The sequence below is a fragment of the Pelodiscus sinensis genome, chromosome 2, assembly GCF_049634645.1.
Source record: "Pelodiscus sinensis isolate JC-2024 chromosome 2, ASM4963464v1, whole genome shotgun sequence".
Taxonomy (NCBI): domain Eukaryota; kingdom Metazoa; phylum Chordata; order Testudines; family Trionychidae; genus Pelodiscus; species Pelodiscus sinensis.
The window spans coordinates 170,024,032-170,038,366 of NC_134712.1; the positions used below are offsets into that span (position 1 = coordinate 170,024,032).

The window sequence follows — 14,335 nt, forward strand, 5'->3', positions numbered from 1 at the left end:
CCATTGAAGTCAATGGAGCTGTCATTTTACACTAGCTGAAAATCTAACCCATAATATACACATATATTAAAAACAAATCATAAATAAGCAACAGAAAACAATGAAAGCAGCTGTAGATTTGTTTCAGGATACAGAAGTACATTGAATAATATAATACATCATCTATAATGTAAGTCACAAACATTGGACTTAATCAAATATATTAACATTAGTCATAAACCTCTAAAAAGGGCTGGATGGTTTCTGTCTTCTTATTACAGTGATAAGTTATTTCACTTAAACCATTTTCTACCAATATGAGATGCTCAACAGTGTGATGGATTTCCATTTTTATAAACTTTGTCTCTGAATGGTATGGTGTACCCCGATCACAGGAACTTTTTGTTAAAAGGTTTTAGAAATATCATTTAAGGCAGCTATAAGAACAAGAATAAAAATGGCTGGATCTTGATACCAATCACTACTTGATGTAGGGTTGTTATAATTTCTTATACAGTTGGAATGTTTGGCTATTTGGACACTTGTAAAACATACACAGTCTTGTGCCATTTGGTGGACCTCTGTTTCAGAACCAGTACACTGGATACCGCTCTAAGGATACTATGAGTGTTCTTAATTCCTCCTTCAGGCAAAGTGTCATCATAATTTTTGCCATAATTGCTCCATCTCAAATTTTAGTGGTGAACTTCAACACTGGTAGTACAGAATCTGTATCAGTCTGTTCCAGAAACATGCTGAGCATTTGCAATCTGATTGCAGTGGAGGCTGCAGGTGACTTAGCTCTATTCTGGATCAGGCCTTATTGGTCTGCATCCCAGCACTGTTTTGCATATTTAAAGACAAAATTCTAATCAGAGATCTATGTGGTAGAACTTTAATCTATTGTTCTCCCCCTCCCTCTTTTCTAATTATTAATTCCTTGCTATTCTGTATTTAACTGTTTCATCATTCACAACTGAATAAAAATAATTATATATTGGTCACTCTTTATTTTATGTATACTTCTAAACTGATCTACTGAAGAATGCCAGCTAATTTAGCCCCATTTATTATATTGAATTCTTTACCTGTAGCTATTTCTACTGTTGTGAGGTATATATACAGGTTGACCATCTCTAGTCCGGCAACCTAGAGACCTGACTGATGCCGAACCAGATAATTTGCTGAACCACAGGAGGTCAATATTGTCCAGCAGCATTAGCAACACTTCCACTGCTTACTGGGCTCTTAGAAAGCATTTATGGCTAAATTAGAGCTAAACAACAGCACAGAACACCGAGAGCCAGGACTGGTGGATGTAAATAAATTTTATGGGGCTGCAGGAAACTTGGCCATACCCATGATAAGTGGACATCTGGCTAACAAAATCATGCCAGACCACGAATGTTACCAGACCAGAGAATGTTGGACTAGGGAGGTTCAACCTGTATATACTTTACTCTCTTTTTTCTGTGCAATGGCTGCATTAAAGTATATTTGAGAGACTCACTCAGAAGGGTTTGTCTCAAGTTGAGGTAGTATATGAAAATCTTCACAAAGTCCTGAGCATTTCAAAACACAGGGAGAGAGATTCCTCCATACTTCTGGGTAGTGAGCATATTTTCTGTCTAGTGTCATCGCTATTATACCCTTTGAACATCAGCCTTTAGTGTCATTGCTAAGAGTGCCAGCATCCAAGGACATGACTCCTTAGAAGAACAGAACTGCAATTGGTGCCACCCTGCTGAGCTTACACTTCCACAAGCCCAGTTTGTGCCTTTAGGCCTAGCCCTGAGAAATGAGCAGTGCAAAAGCCCTTTGCCCATAGTGGCAGCACCAGTGGGTTTTGTACCTCAGAGGGTTTTTGTACACTGCAGCTGGGAGCATGCTTCCCAGCACACGGAGCAGACATGCTAGCACTGCTTCTGCTAATGCAGTAAAACTCATATTCACCCCTCTCATATTTAGAACCATGAAACAGTGTTAACATGGTCTTACTCTTCTCTACTTCTCTACACAGATGCATTAGACACAGACAGAAGCTGTAAATTAGATAATTGGATCCTAAATTTCACATGCAAATAATTGTGTTTGTAAAACTGTCCCACATTAGACACAGAAACAAGCTGCAAAATTGTGGGTGAAAAAATGAAGGCCCATTTTATGTAGTGCACAAAAGTGAAAAGTACACACACTTTACTTAGAGAGCAAGTATTTGTTATCCATTAGCATTTACAGGGCTGGTTAGAACCTTGAATTTCCTTTCTGCAGTAAACTGACATTTTGAAAACAAATTTTGTTCTGAATCAGAACAAAAAGCCAAATTTCCAAATTTGATGTGAAAGAGAAATTAAAAAAAAATTAAATTTGGGACCATTCCAATCACTTCATTTTACTAATGGTGAATTGTTTGTTTTAATACTGTTAAAATGCTTCATTTCAAAAATTTTGAAATGTTTCATTTTGATAAGGTAAAACATTTTTACCTTAGTTGTTCAGTTCATTTTGGCTTGGGCTTTCACTTGACTGGGAAAGGTCTTACCGTATTCCTAACAAAACCCATTTGTACAGATGTCTAAGACTTGAACTTGGCTGTCATGCTCTAAGAACCATCAGCGGGGTTTGTTTTTCAATCATAGGCAGATTGTTTGTTTGTATGAAGAGGCCATTTCTACAATTTTATTTCTGTCAAGCTCCCAGTAAGGTCAATGGGAATTTGATTTGTGCAAAAGCTGCAGGTAGGGTTGCCAACTGTCCAATCACACAAACCCAAACATCCTTGTTCCACCCTGTGATGAATAGGAGGAGTGCTGGCCAGCACCCAGTGACTAAAGGGTTAAACTCAGGTAGCTAGAGGGTGTTGGCAGAAAGCCAGGAAAGCCAATGGGAAAGACTATTGAAATGTAAATTAATATAGATACTTAACTGCTGTTCCTTTGTGTGAGTTCTAAGTTAGGGCTGAAGGAAGCTGAGATGAAGTAACCAAACAGAATTACCATGCCTACAAGAAATATTGGGTATGGGAATGAACTGGGCCTTGAAGTATGGATCAGTACAGATCATGAGCACAGAGAGGAATGTATGTTTAGTTGTGATCAGGGTAATTTTTTTTGTTTTGTGTTTGGTTAAACTTCTCTGCATAAAATCCACGAGTCTCCCTCCCCTCACTCACTATACCTAAGCTGTGCGAAAAACAGCCATTTTTTCTTTGTTTTAATCTGCTCCGTTGTTCTGTAACACCTAGCAACCAAGTATATCTTTTTGTTTTGTTTTGTTAATAAAATCATCTTTTTTAATGGCGATGATTTGATTCTTGTGTCCTGAAAAGTAACAGGAGGTCTGTGTGTGCATGCCTCTCCTGAGAGATCAGCTCTCAGTGACACACTCTGCACACTCTGTTTCCGGGGGAGGGGGGGGGCGAGGGGGGGGGAAGGGAGGAAGGGATTCAAGCTCTCTTGTGGCAAAAGAGTTTGGGGTACCCCTTGAGAAGAAGTTCAAGTGTTTCTTCCTGGCTTTCAGGGGTTTTCTTAATTCACTTGATGGTGGCAGCCTATCTCCAAAGGCCAGAGAATCTATAACCTTGGGGAGTTTTTAAGTAGAAGCCTATAGAGGCAAGGTATTTTAAGGTGTCTTGTGGGCCCCCACTTTCTCCATTCAAAGTGCCAGAACAGCCCTGCCACACCCCATGCCCAACCCCTTTCCTGAGACCCCACCCTGCTCACTCCATCTCTCCTCCCTCTGTCACTTGCTTTCCTTATCCTCACTCACTTTCACCAGACTGGGGCAGCGCATTGGGATATGGGATGGGGTGCAAACTCTGGGCTGCAGCTCAGGAGTTTGGAGTGTGTGTGTGTGTGGGGGGGGTGTCTCCAGGATGAACCTGGGGTAGAGGATTGGGGACCAAGAGGCATTACAGGTTCTGGAAGGGAATTTTGGTGTGGAAGTGGGCTCAGGGCTGGGGCAAGAGGTTAGAGTATGGGAGGGAGTTTCGAATGTCAGATAGGACTAGGGAACTGGGGTGTGGGAGACTGTGCAGGCTGCTGGATTTGGCCAGGTGAAGCTTACTTCGGATGGCTCCCAGTCATTGTCCCAGCAGGGCTAAGGCAGGCTCCCTGCTTTCTCTGGCCCCGTGCTGCTCTTGAAAGTGGCCTGAAAGTCCCTGTGACCCCTGGGGAGACATGGCTTTGAGTGCTGTCCCTGTCCCTGTAGCTCTCATTGGCTGTAGTGCCTGAACAATGGGAGCTGCAGAGTCAGTGCTTGGGGTGAGATTTAGGGAGTTGCAGGGACGTGCTGACCACTTTCAGGGGCAGTGTGGTACTGGGCCAGGCTAGACAGGAAGCCTGTGATACCCTTGCTGTGCTGCTGGACTTCTAGTTGCTAAGAATCTCCTGGACTGGCTGCAGTAGCCTCTGGGAAATAGAGCCTGATTCTGGGAGCCTGATTCTCCCAGCAAAACTGAGGGGGTTGGCAACCCTAGCTACAGGGCACTAGATATTACAAAATCTTGGCTAACTACCCCAGAATGATAAATAGCCTTACAAGAAACATCCTGTCACATCATTGTTACCAGGTGGTCAAGGGCTTCCATCATCTTCCAGTGACAACTTGCTTTACTTTTGCCTGCAGAAATTTCTGGGCCTCCACATCCGGTGAAGAACGTGGATTTCACAGAGGGCTAAAATGTCAAAGGCTCTTGAAAGCTGGTCCAATTTCCACTTTGCCAGACATGATGATGATGACTGAAGTGAGAACTAATTTTGGATAATGAGCAGTCAGCAAGAACAGAGCCTCTTAGAGGTATCAGTTGAGAATACAGTTGAACCCACTTAAGTAAGATTTGGATCGTCAGAAAAGCCATTTTCATAGGACAAACCACAAGGAGCCAATTATGGTTTCCCCTTAGGTTGAATTAGTATTTTTGTTCCACTAAAGGACAATTGCAATTGCTCAAGAGGACTGTTGCGATGATGCTAGACTATAAAGCCTTGCTAATTAGATTTAAAGAGGTTAATGTGGTGATTCAGGTTACAAGATGCTGGTGGGTTTTATTCTCTACTTGTCTCACACAATGGCATCAAGAAAGGAAATCCATATTAATGTTTTGCTCTTTAAAAGATCAAAATATTCATATTAGCATTAAATTGGTATTGTATTGCAAGATAATCAGTTTTGTGCAGTAATATCTGGTTCATAAATGTAATCATGATTAAGTTGGATGAACTGAGTTGCAAAGATATGTGGCAGAAATATTGTTTTGGTGAACTTCGTTTAACTGGAATGGCTACCTAATTAGGATGAATTAGAATCTATCAAAGCATCCTGAGTGAAGAGACTACTGCTGCACATAGAATTCAAATGGATGAGTTCATTCAGAACTTGCAAATACAGAACGCTATATCTTTATGGTTTCTGCCTCCTCACAGTTAGAAGAAGGTCTGAGTAATTCCCAAATATGAGACAGCAGATTTTCTCATCTTTAGATTCATACACCGCTTTTCCCTACAGGTTGAAATAAAGCAGTGACCTCTTGAGTTAAGTGTAGGGGCAGATCCTTTGCAGAAGATAGGAACTTTTGGAAAGCAACACTGATAATGTTTGCACAATCTTTTTTTTGTGATAAGAAGCTGACTTTTTCCATTTCTGTTTTTCTTCTGACTCATCTTAGGCCTAAAAGAACACTTTGAAAGCATCAGATGTCAGGTAAATGTCATCGAGTTCAGAATGATCTCTGTGCCCCAGCATGGATTTGAATACAAAATCCTTTTAGACTTCTGGCTCAGCAGTTCCCACAGCAGCTTTTAGAAACCATGTATATCAAAGCTAGTTTGTGCACTCGTTCATGATCATGTTTCCTCTTCCCTTGTTTCACATTCATTTTTAGAACATGTCTTTTCAACAATATGAGCAGCATCAACATATAGTCATTATAGCGGAGCTTGGCATTTAACACATTATTCTACTATTAATCTCTTAGGGTATGTCTACACTACAGCGTTATTTCGAAATAACAAGGTGGGCATCCACACAGCAAGCCCGTTATTTCAGAATTATTTCAAAATAACAGGCTTCTTATTCTGAAATTGTACCACCTCATTTCACGAGGAATAGGGTGAGTATAGAAGGTGCAGCTGTTCTCCTTCTGAAATAATTGGCCTCTAAGGCTGACAGCTACTCTCATGGCCACTCTGTCCACATCCCTCAAAACTCTATGCTTTCCCTTCCCCTGAAGTCTTTAAAGATGCAGACAGAAGGGACAGTGCTTGTTGCACCGCAACGGCCCTGCCAGTCCTGTGCCACAGAGCAACACCCTTCAGTGCAGCCAGGAGTGACCCCAATGCTCCCACCAAGCCCCCCAGGGCAGCAAGCAAACTGGCAGCCAGCTCTGAAGCCCCTGGCCAGGGGCAGAAGAAGAGGGCCCCTTCCTAGTCTGGTACAGAGATCCTGGATGTCACTGAGGTCTGGGGAGGTAGCTTGTTCCCGAAGGAGCGGTAGCTGTTTGGTGTAGCGAGTTTCCAATGGAACTGATCAATAAGATGTACAAACTAACACTTGTTAAGGACATAGGAAATATAGCATGAAAATAGGTAGTGCTCCTATACAAACACAAATGTCATTTTTGACTCTATGAATATCTCCATTTGGTAATGTGTATTCAAACTACCCATCACTTTCAGTGTACCAGACTTTGGTTAATCTCCACAGATTAAATGGAAAGTAAGGCTGGCAACTTTTTTTCAGTTTCAAAATTCTGTGTGAAAATTTTCATCAAAAATTCTCATTTTGATAGGGGAAAATCCAGGAGCAACTTAAACAAATTTTATTTTTTTTTGTTATATTTCTGTAGAGACTTAAAAATTTCAATGTTTTAAAAATTGTCAAATTTGATTTGTGATATTTAAAAAAACGGGAAAGTTACATTAACATTTATATGAAATGTCTCCCCTTTTTTACCATTTTTATTACTAAGGCTGTATTTCAAAGAAGAATCACAATGGGTTAACTGTGGCAAATGTAGATCTCTTTATAAATGTCATATGGAATTGTGTATAGGAATTAAAATTCTTATGTCAATATGTAGAATACATTTATAAATAAATGGAATTTAAATATAGACATGTATGGTTAGCTACCTTTGGACATAATAGGTGTAACATAGCTCTTTAAAAGTTCAATGCACTACCTTTGAAAAACTGAGATTATCAATATGGTTGGTATTAATTTGACTTATACCGTGTCTAATTTCCTTTGGTATTGATGTAAATTAGAGTATTTTAATTAAATATATTTATTTCTATGTGATTTTATCTTAAATGATAAACATTAATATAATATGGATTGTATAACTCAATATTCCGTTTTAAAAAACACACTAATATAAGTCATGCATTTACAGAATTTATGAAAAAGGAGGAATAAATTATGGTGGAAAAATGAGGGAAAATAAATAGGAGAATGGAAAATCAGAATGAAGTAGTGAGAAAAAGAAGACATGTTGATCCTAAATTACTTCACACTAGGAGGTATGATTTTAATTTATAAAAGCTTATCTATTAACCTGTTTGAATTATTTTTGGAAATTATAACAACGTGGGGAAAATTAAGCTAGTGTAACAAAAATCATTTTGTTGATGGATAGCCACCTTACTGACACAAATTGAAATCCTCACTTTAGATTTAATTTTTCTCTGTACTGGGACTAGAGAGCAAGTGGAGAGTATGCTCTTGGGACGAAAAAGCAGAAGAGGAAGGGTTTGATCCTGCAAACTCTATGAGCCATCATGTTAGTACTATGAGGGTATGTCTAGACTGCATCCCTCTGTCGGAAGAGGGATGCAGATTAGGCAGGTCGACATTGCAAATGAGGCAGGGATTTAAATATCCATGCCTAATTTGCATAAAAATGGCCACTACGTTTTTCCAACTCAGGACTTTGTCGGCAAAAAGGGGCAGTCTAGAGGAGGATCTGTCGAGAAAGAAAGCCTTTTTTGACAGATCCTGTAAACCTCCTTGCAGAAGGCATAAGGGATCTGTGGAAAAAGCCTTTCTTTCTCGACAGATCCCCCTCTAGACTGCCGCTTTTTGCAGACAATGTGCTGAGTCGACAAAACACAGCGGCCATTTTATGCAAATTAGGCACGGGATATTTAAATCCCTGACTCATTTGCAATGTCGACCTGCCTATCTGCATCCCTTTGCCGACAGAGGGATGCAGTCTAGACGTACCCTGAGAGAGACCTGGTGGGTGAGGTAATATATTTAATTGGGCCCCTATCTGTTGGTGATAGAGTCAGGCTATTGAGCTACACAGAGCTCTTTTTTCTGGTCTGGAAAGTCACGCAGAATGTCACAGCTAAATACACAGTAGCGCACATTGTTAACTCTAAGGAGCCAAAATGTTGTAAGGAATCTTTCAAGATGAAGTGGCCATCTTGAATGGGGACTCTCGATCTCAGTCGACAAGTGATTCTTCTTGGTAAAAATTATGGCTGTTCATAGGATGTGGCCTTCTGTTTCTAAACCTCTATACATTGAACAACAGAATGCAGACTTACTAATGTACAGCAGCCTTCTGAATGCTGGAGTGACAGGATAAGTTACTGTGATTATAGAACTCAGATGGAATTGATGTGATTTTTTTTCTATCACGGAGTCAGAGAAAAGTAGGACTGCAAGGGCCCTCAGTAAGCACTGAGGCAGGACTAAGTATTATCTCCCTGACCAGTGTTTGTCTAACCTGTTCTTAAAAACCTCCAGAGATAGAGATTCCACAACATCCCTAGGTAATTTGTTCCAGTGCTTAATTACCCTGACAATTAGGAAGATTTCCTGATGTCTAACCTAAATCTCTCTTTTGCAATTTAAGCCCATTGCTTCTCGTCCTGTTCTCAGTGGCTAAGCAGAACAATTTAATTGTCTCCTCTTTATTATAATCTTTTATATACTAGAAGACTTTTTTCATGTACCCTCTGTTGTCTCTTCTGCAGACTAAACAAACCTAATATTTTCAATCTTTCTTCATAGGCCATCTTTTCTAGACCTTTAATAATTTTTATTGCTCTCTTGAGTTTTTCCACACCTTTTCTGTAGTATGGTGCCCAGAACTGGACACAGTAATCCACCTGAAGCCTTCCAGTGCTTAGTTAAGTGGAAGAATTACTTCTTGTGTCTTGCTTTCAGCACACCTGCTAATATATCCCAGAATGATGTTTGTTTGGTTTTGGTTTTTTTGCTACTGTAGTGTGTGAACATAGGGAGTAATTATCTCTCTAAAGTAACTGTATGTCTTTGATGTTTCAATATATCCCTCATTTTCCCATTCGTCTCTGTTGTTCTAAAAGATTTACAAGCCATGTACCATGAGAGTGATGGGAGCTCCATTTTTATATGATTTTTGCTGGGTTGTACCTAGTAACACAGAAAAGCAGAAAATAACAAGGGAAGCAGCCGTATTCATCATGGAAGCTGGCATTTGGTTTTTTGGAAGCTTTTTCCATTCTTCTCTTGCTGTACTTCCACTTACATCCAATTAGTTCTCCTAATCAAGTCAAGTCCCATGCCACTGGCCAAAGATGTCATTCTGGCCATGCGTACCAGGATGCTGCTTGCTCTTCTTCACGTTTTCTTGACTATCACGGCGTGAGGGGAAAGAACACGGATTGCATGACTTACTCCTCTTCTCCCTTCCCTGACCAACTGGGAGTAAGAGGAATGCACGCAAGACGTGTACTTTCCCTTCACTCCCTGACAGCCAGGGGAATGAGGAAAAGAGCAAGCTGTGTCCACATACACACAGCTGCAGCCCCCCTTCTCAAAATGGAGTCCTTGCCACTGCCTTAGTCCAAGTCACAAAATTTTGACAAGCATATCTGCTCTTCCTAAACAATGTTTTTAATGTTGGATAAAGGATTGGAAGTGGGTGAGAAAGTTCAGCTATTTCTTTCCAAGCAGCTGTTTGCCTATCTTTCCTTTGGCTGTTACATAAAGCGCCTTTCCTTTTTTGCCCAGCTAGCGATATACATTGGGCCATGGTTCTGCTCTCCAGAATGGAGTTACTCCTTATCAATGTTGATGCTCCTCAGATCAGAATCTTACCTTCCATTATATGGAAAATGACTGTTTCATCTCTTGGTCATCCTTGCATTTCAGGAAACTTACATCAGTTGAAGACAAGAGGGATGTTCATGTAGAACTGAAACAGTGTGAATTGAGGGAGATTTGTGGCAACTTTGGTGTTTGTGTTTTGCAACTGTGAAAGAGAATATCTTCGTAGTCATGACAACTTTAACACTTAAAAAGGAGAGGGAGGGTTTTTTTAGGAATATGCTTTTAAAATACATTAGTGATTGCTATTAAATATTATTCTACTGATAAGTGAATGTTTGCATCAGGATCTGACGTGGATGGGGATCAATGGACACATCAATAAGAAAAAAACACTGAGCAGTATAATGTCTGGAGGCGATGATACCTTGGAGAGCAGCATCCTGCATAACCCAACCTTTCTTCCTTCTTGAACTCTGCAGACTTCCATCCATTGCAGAGCCAATGGGGGGTGACTCCAACCCATCCTCCAGTATTGTACAGAAAGATCCTTACATGAATGATCCACAAGAAGATCCATTACCATAACTGGACCCCATGGCTTATATTTTGAAAGAGTGACTAGTAATTTTGGGTGCCTAACTGAAGACCTGGTAAAGGGGTATGACTTTTCAGAGGTTTTGAGCGTCCAGAATCACTAGTCACTTTTTTTAAAATGTAGGTTCATAAGTCTGTTCTGTAGTTACAAGGACTCTCTTTTTTTATTATGTCCCCTGCTGTCATTATTAATCTCTTGAAATATCATCTTCCTGAAACCATGTTCACCGGTTATAACCATACACCATAAAAAATGTTTGTATGTATTTGTATCTTTGTACAATAGCCATACCCTCCAAAAGCTATTAACTGTCTAAGACAATGTAATGAAAAGGTGCAAAGGGAACCTCCAGGGAAATCGACTATTATTTGCAGAACTAGAAAGCATTTTCATGTGAGTGGGCGCTAATTATGCAAGATTCATCAGGTCAGTGTTCTTTAAAGCTTGCTTTTCCAAGTCTGATTTTCGTAAAAAGATGGAATGTGGGGAAGGATTCTTATTTATTTATTTGGCGTCAGATATTTAATTATAAACTTGTACCTTCAAAGCCCACAAAACTTGATAATGTTAGACCAGGAAGTGGACTGTGATAAAGGTATTTCATCAACCAATCAATTTTTCTGCATAACTATTTTGATTATTTTAAGTATTACATCAAGATTACAAATGTGGCTGTCATAGCATTGTATGTAATAAAAAGGTTATTGTGAATTACTCTTCTCTTTATACTGAAGAATGATTGACTTCATCAGAAGATTGCAAAATAAAATAATTGAACATAGATGTAAGTCAACAATGTTCACTTGTGTGGAACCAATACTTTATACTATATCAAAGAACTATGAATTATAGAGAGGCCCAAGCTAGAATCCTTGATTTACACACCCTAAGGATTTGAATATTTCAGATTCAAATGTAGATCTGAAATTTGTTGCTGGATAACAAGGTAACCCAATGTTCCTTATACAAAATTAAGATTGTTTGGGTGACCTTACTTATTCTGTGTGTTCATACAGGCAGAACCAAATTTGTATTTTCAGCCTAGATTATTTTTATTTCATATTAAAGAAAATCAACAATAAATGAAGAGACCCTTTTTCTCCATGATGTTACATTAGTTTCAGTGTGGTCATAGTGACATAAAATTATTGTGACTATAGGAAACAAGCCCAAAGTCTCCATGACAGAAAGATTGTATTGTCTCACTCTTCAACATTATGCAATGGAACGGGGATTCAAAATGGTAGTTTTTTTCTAGAAGAGTCATAGACATTTAAAAATATAGTAACTATTACATAGCTATATATAGCACATTAATGATGCTTTTTCAGCCTTTCATAAATGTAAGTGTCTGTATAAATTCAATCAGAACTCCAAATTCCATAAAACAATGAGGATCCTGTGGCACCTTAAAGACTAATATGTATTTCGGCATAAGCTTTCATGGGTCAGAACCACTTAATCAGATTCATGGAGTGCCATGTGGGTACTCTGCTAATCAGCTGGGTGGGATCTGATTTTCTCCTGAGTGGCCACTCAAGCACTCAGTTTACAGGGGACAGAGCTTACAAACCCAAATCATTTGGCCTGGGTTCTGAGACTTGCTACTGTTAATTTGTTTTAGTTTTTTTAAATCCAGAGTTCAAACTCTGTCAGATTTAATCCTTCTTCTGGCTCTACCTAAATTGTACTATCCTAGGGCTCAGATCAGGGTCTCAGGATTTTAGAGGGGTGGAGGGTCTACCTCTGAGTCAAAACCCAGCGTTCAAACCCTGTTGCGCTGCAGTGTAGACATAACCCCATTGCTATGTTCCTGTTCTGAAAATCTGTCAAAAGTGTCACAAGCCAATGGACTGATTTTCATTGTTCTCTGAACAATCAGGTTTGGTTGACAGGCATTCTCCCACGCTGCACCGAAAACAAGGGCTAGCATGGCCACATTTTGGGAGGGCACTAGGAAGTCTAGGATATGAGTTGAACTCTGTGGCACATAATGCAATGTAGACATTAGTGCCCCAGGCTGATAACTCCAATATTCCTAACCTACGGTAGCCAATGAGTATAGACACTCATGGCCTCGGTTAACAAATCCAGGGTCTGCTAACTTGAGTTCTACCTAACCTGGGCTTTCGCTGCCATGTAGACACACCCTGAGCCTAAGACATTTTAACAAATTGGGACAGATTCAGTATCTGTGGTAATGGTTGTGCAAGTTCCATGTCATGTAGGTTGGTCAGAGAACAAGTTTTAGTGGTAGAGTAGTATAATTTGAATGAATACCACATTCAGTGGATGTGGCAAAATAAGTGCAATTGATATTCCAATGGGTGGAAAAGAGAATGTAGCAGAAAGGCAACTGTCAGGAGGGGATCAGACCAGGTAAGGGAGAATCTGCTTTTATCTTACACCCTCTTGTTAGTTGCTTTTCCACCTAACGTCTTGCCATCCTCTCAGCCTGTCACTTTTACTCACTTTGGTTGGTGTACAAACTCCAAATCATTGCAAGTCAAATGGCATCACCACTTACACTTTTTTCTACCTGATGTGTACTATTATTGTGGTCATTTATTATTTGTATTACCATAGGATTTAGAAGTCCTTGTCCTGAGCTAGGATCCCGCTACATTAGGTTCTGTACAAACACAGAACAAAAGACAGTTCTTTTCTCCGAAGATCATACACTGACAGTGCATGTAAAATTTACACCTTCACTTACATCACGCACTGAATTTGGCCCCAGAATCTTGATCATCCAGTCAATTACATGCATGCAACCCCCACTGGAATGCAACACTTCCAATATATACTGAATTTCTCTAGCCAAAGCTTGGCAGTCACTATTCATAATATTTAAGGAGTATCTTATAGTTTGTTCTTTTAAGCTAGTACCTTAATTCAATTGTTAAATAAACATCATTCATTTTATATTTGATGCCTGCAATTACTTTACCTGAACAAAACCAAGACTAAACCATCCATATGGTAAAGCTGTGTTTGAATCTTTAGTACTCCTAAATAAACTTTTATATTCGGTGTCTTTTTCTTTATTGGTATTTGAGCAACATCAATATTAAACCACACTAACCTACTCATCAGAAAGCTGTATTATTTGTGTATCGGGCTAAGGTGATATGCATAAAGTATTGTAATTTTGATCTTGTGTTTTACATTGTTGCATTCTTCAGTGTAGACAACAGACAAAACATCATGAAGTAGAATGGCATTTATTCACCATATAGACATATACCCCCCCCCCCCACGCACACATATAATGTAAATATAGTAGGTAGAGAGATAGCTATAAGAGGGAATGTTGTGTTTTTAAAATCATTGGAGACAGCAAAGTTATGCTCCCTCTCTTTAATAATAACAAACTAGTGCTTATAACTCTTATCAAGCTGTCTGTGCAACGTCTGCATCCTTTCACTAATTTCAACAAACTGTCCTAAGGAGTGGGAAGATTAGGCAGGGGGATGTTTATCCTCTGTGGAATTGTTGCCATGTTCCCTTCAAGTGAGTAAGATATGAAAATCAAATTTTGTTTGTATTTCTTCTTTCCTGTGTTCCTGCGATGGAAGAAAGCAATGTCAAGTGATTTAAAGTGTAAGCATACATGGAGCCTTCCCTCCGAGCACTTCCATTTTAGGGAGCCTTGTAATCATGTAAGAGCCAAACTATTTCCTTTTGCAGTGCTGCCCTGGGTGGGATCGGTAGATG

General features: G+C 39.5%; 1 long non-coding RNA gene across 1 annotated transcript; it reads left to right on the forward strand.

The window, feature by feature from the left end:
• Window positions 1–3,449: 3,449 nt before the first annotated feature.
• On the forward strand, window positions 3,450–13,565 carry LOC102451984 (uncharacterized). Its single transcript, XR_332142.3, has 4 exons — window positions 3,450–4,776; window positions 5,645–5,679; window positions 7,373–7,499; window positions 10,368–13,565. It is a non-coding gene; the product is annotated as an uncharacterized LOC102451984 (long non-coding RNA).
• The last annotated feature ends 770 nt before the right edge of the window (window positions 13,566–14,335 follow it).